We start from the raw sequence: 5,000 nt of genomic DNA on the forward strand, positions 1-5,000 counted from the left end.
CGGCAGCCATGCCAACAGGGGGGAATCGGCAGCGCAGATTTTTCGACGAACATGGGCTGGACGCTGGACTGGCCGGGCCATGCAGGAAAATTCATCGAGGGGACACGCTGAAGAAACAGCGCTGGTTTAGACACGGTGGGCGCAGTGTTGGAATCGGCAGCGCCGATGAAACCGGCAAAGTCGGCAGAATTGGCAGCGGGTGCTGGCGATGGGTCTGGACGGGCTGGATAGTCCAAGGCTCGACGAGAAAGACCGCAGGTTGAGACACTGGGGCAGTGGCAGCCCGCGGGACAGTGTTGGCAGATTCGGCAGCGCAGATTTGTGCGGCTGCAGGTTCGTCGGGGAAAATCGGCAGCGCAGATTTTTCGACGAGCATGGGCTGGACGATGGACTGTCCAGGCCAGGCAGGAAAATTTGTCGAGGGGACACGCTGACGAAACAGCGCTGGTTCAGGCACGGCGGGCAGTGTTGGAATCGGCAGCGCCGACGAAATCGGCAAAGTCGGCAGAATCGGCAGCGCAGATTTTTCGACGAACATGGGCTGGACGCTGGACTGGCCGGGCCATGCAGGAAAATTCATCGAGGGGACACGCTGACGAAACAGCGCTGGTTCAGGCACGGCGGGCAGTGGTGGAATCGGCAGCGCCGACGAAATCGGCAAAGTCGGCAGAATCGGCAGCGGGTGCTGGCGATGGGTCTGGACGGGCTGGATAGTCCAAGGCTCGACGAGAAAGACTGCTGGTTTAGACACTGGGGCAGTGGCAGCCCGCGGGACAGTGTCGGCAGATTCGGCAGCGCAGATTTGTGCGGCTGCAGGTTCGTCGGGGAAAATCGGCAGCGCAGATTTTGCGACGAACATGGGCTGGGCGATGGACTGTCCAGGCCAGGCAGGAAAATTTGTCGAGGGGACACGCTGACGAAACAGCGCTGGTTCAGGCACGGCGGGCAGTGTTGGAATCGGCAGCGCCGACGAAATCGGCAAAGTCGGCAGAATCGGCAGCGCAGATTTTTCGACGAACACGGGCTGGACGGTGGACTGTCCAGGCCAGGCAGGAAAATTTGTCGAGGGGACACGCTGACGAAACAGCGCTGGTTCAGGCACGGCGGGCAGTGTTGGAATCGGCAGCGCCGACGAAATCGGCAAAGTCGGCAGAATCGGCAGCGCAGATTTTTCGACGAACATGGGCTGGACGCTGGACTGGCCGGGCCATGCAGGAAAATTCATCGAGGGGACACGCTGACGAAACAGCGCTGGTTCAGGCACGGCGGGCAGTGGTGGAATCGGCAGCGCCGACGAAATCGGCAAAGTCGGCAGAATCGGCAGCGGGTGCTGGCGATGGGTCTGGACGGGCTGGATAGTCCAAGGCTCGACGAGAAAGACTGCTGGTTTAGACACTGGGGCAGTGGCAGCCCGCGGGACAGTGTCGGCAGATTCGGCAGCGCAGATTTGTGCGGCTGCAGGTTCGTCGGGGAAAATCGGCAGCGCAGATTTTGCGACGAACATGGGCTGGGCGATGGACTGTCCAGGCCAGGCAGGAAAATTTGTCGAGGGGACACGCTGACGAAACAGCGCTGGTTCAGGCACGGCGGGCAGTGTTGGAATCGGCAGCGCCGACGAAATCGGCAAAGTCGGCAGAATCGGCAGCGCAGATTTTTCGACGAACACGGGCTGGACGGTGGACTGTCCAGGCCAGGCAGGAAAATTCGTCGAGGGGACACGCTGACGAAACAGCGCTGGTTCAGACACGGTGGGCGCAGTGTTGGAATCGGCAGCGCCGAGAAAATCGGCAAAGTCGGCAGAATCGGCAGCAGGTGCTGGCGATGAGTCAGGACGGACTGGATAGTCCAAGGCTCGATGAGAAAGACCGCTGGTTTAGACACTGGGGCAGTGGCAGCCCGCGGGGCAGTGTCGGCAGATTCGGCAGCAGTGTCTGCCGATTCGGCAGCGTTGGCTTGTTGGCGCGGGGGGCCGATTCGAGTGGGGACTTGGGCAGCGGGCAGTGAAAGCAAGAGTTTCCCCGATGCTGCCGGGAAAAACGCTCCCCGGGATGGCCGGGTGAGATGACCCGGCGGCCCGCGACGGGTCATTCAATTCCATGCCCCGTCAACATAACTCCCGATGTACTGTTTGCTTTTTCGGAAGAAGAGATCCATCCCCCCATCCTCGGCCAGCCAAAAACGCTCCAATTAATGGCCGGGTGAGATGACCCGGAGGCCCGCGACGCGTCATTCAAATCACTGCCCTATCGGCTACAACTGCTGATGGGTGGGATTAGAGGCCTGCCATGGTGGTGAGGGGCGGCGAGGACCGTGAAAGCTAGAGTTTTTCAGAGGCTGCCGGGAAAAAGGCCCCTCGGGTGGCGGGGTGCGAGGACCAGGCGCGTCATTCAATTCTCTTCCCTATCAACTTGGCTCCCGTTGGCGGGATTGGAGGCCTACTGTTTGTTACAGGGCTAAAATCGTCAGGGGAAGAGCTGACGAAACAATGCTGGTTTGGATGCAGGGGGTAGTGTTGGAATCGGCAGCGCGGACAAAATCGGCAAAGTCGACAAAAAAGACTGTTGGTCTGGACATCGGGGCAGCGGCAGCCATGCCGACAGGGGGGGAAATCGGCAGCACAGATTTGTGCAGCTGCAGGTTCGTCGGGGAAATCGGCAGCGCAGATTTTTCGATGAACATGGGCTGGAAGATGGACTGTCCAGGCCAGGCAGGGAAATTCGTCAAGGGGACACGCTGACGAAACAGCGCTGGTTCAGGCACGGCGGGCAGTGTTGGAATCGGCAGCGCCGACGAAATCGGCAAAGTCGGCAGAATCGGCAGCGGGTGCTGGCGATGAGTCTGGACGATTTATAGTCCAGGGCTTGATGGAAAAGACTGTTGGTCCAGACAATGGGGCAGTGGCAGCGCGGATTTGTGCAGCTGCAGGTTCGTCGGGGAAAATCGGCAGCGCAGATTTTTCGACGAACAGGGGCTGGGCGCTGGACTGGCCGGGCCAGGCAGGAAAATTCGTCAGGGGGGCACGCTGACGAAAACAGGGGCTGCGGAGTGGAAAATCGGCAGCGCAGATTTTTCGACGAACAGGGGCTGGACCGGCCGGGCCAGGCAGGAAAATTCGTCAGGGGGGCACGCTGACGAAAAGAGGGGCTGCCGCGTGGAAAATCGGCAGCGCAGATTTTTCGACGAACAGGGGCTGGACGCTGGACTGGGCCAGGCAGGAAAATTCGTCAGGGGGCACGCTGACGAAAAGAGGGGCTGCCGCGTGGAAAATCGGCAGCGCAGATTTTTCGACGAACATTCGTCAGGGGGGCACGCTGACGAAAAGAGGGGCTGCCGCGTGGAAAATCGGCAGCGCAGATTTTTCGACGAACATTCGTCAGGGGGGCACGCTGAGGAAAACAGGGGCTGCCGCGTGGAAAATCGGCAGCGCAGATTTTTCGACGAACAGGGGCTGGATGCTGGACCGGCCGGGCCAGGCAGGAAAATTCGTCAGGGGGGCACGCTGACGAAAAGAGGGGCTGCCGCGTGGAAAATCGGCAGCGCAGATTTTTCGACGAACAGGGGCTGGACTGGCCGGGCCAGGCAGGAAAATTCGTCAGGGGGGCACGCTGACGAAAAGAGGGGCTGCCGCGTGGAAAATCGGCAGCGCAGATTTTTCGACGAACAGGGGCTGGACGCTGGACTGGGCCAGGCAGGAAAATTCGTCAGGGGGGCACGCTGACGAAAACAGGGGCTGCCGCGTGGAATGGCAGCCTACACGCAGATGCGAATTCGGCAGCGCACGATGGCTTGAGCAGGTCATGGGTTCGACTTGGCGCGATCTGAAACCTGGACGAGGGACTGTCGACGCTGGACGAGCCAGCGCGGTGGCCTGTCGTGCCCCGTTCAGGGGGGGCCTGCCGCGGAGACAGCCCTCGCGGGCTCGACAGCGCAGGCCAGCGTCCCCGACGTCGCTGGCCGCGGCAGGCGAGCTGCCGGGGTTCCCGCATTCCTACAAGAAAACGTCGTGCTTTCCACATGAAACCAATCCAGTAAAATCAGCCATATTTTTATGAGGCTGCCCACTGAATTTGGGGTCATTCCGGGCCGGTTCCTAGTTTTGCGGATTTACTCGATTTCTAATGGTAGGAAAATTAAAACAAATACTTCCCGACCTCGAAAAATTCTGGGAAAATTAATGAAGGTGGATTGGATTTTTGCCAACCTCTGTGCAAAATTTCAGCTCAAAATACCAAGAAATGAATTTTTTAGAGGGGGGGTGACAGCTGGGACCTAGTAGTGTCTCCCCCTGCCAGAGCTGCAATGACACTTATTGCTCTTTAGGGAGCCACCAGGCCGGCGCCCCTCAAAGACCACACGCGCGCGCGCGCCCGCCCGCGCTGGGCGCTGGGGCGCTGGGGCCTGAGGGCCTGGGGCCCTTGGGGGCCCTTGGGCGCTTGGGCGCGCGCGCGCGGCCCCCGCAGCCATGCCGCGCTGCGCGACGCGCGGACAGCCCCTGCTGGCTTGCTCTCTCGCCCGCGGGGGGGCTGCCTTCGGGCCCTGGCCCCCCGCGCTCTGGCCTGCCCCCCGCGTGGGAGAGGCTAGGCGCTGCAGGGGCCAGCCCGACGTCGCTGGCCGCGGCAGGCGAGCCGCCGGGGTTCCCGCATTCCTACAACAAAACGTCGTGCTTTCCACATGAAATCAATCCAGTAAAATCAGCCATATTTTTATGAGGCTGCCCACTGAATTTGGGGTCATTCCGAGCCGGTTCCTATTTTTTCCGATTTCCTCGATTTTTAATGGTAGGAAAATAAAAAAAAATACTTCCCGACCTCGAAAAATTCTGGAAAAATTAATAAAGTTGGATTGGATTTTTGCCAACCTCTGTGCAAAATTTCAGCTCAAAATACCAAGAAATGAATTTTTTAGAGGGGGGGTGACAGCTGGGACCTAGTAGTGTCTCCCCCTGCCAGAGCTTCAATGACACTTATTGCTCTTTAGGGGGGTGCCCCCTGACTGGCCAT

The sequence above is a fragment of the Populus nigra genome, chromosome 2 (assembly GCF_951802175.1).
Source record: "Populus nigra chromosome 2, ddPopNigr1.1, whole genome shotgun sequence".
In the NCBI taxonomy this organism is placed as follows: Eukaryota; Viridiplantae; Streptophyta; class Magnoliopsida; order Malpighiales; family Salicaceae; genus Populus; species Populus nigra.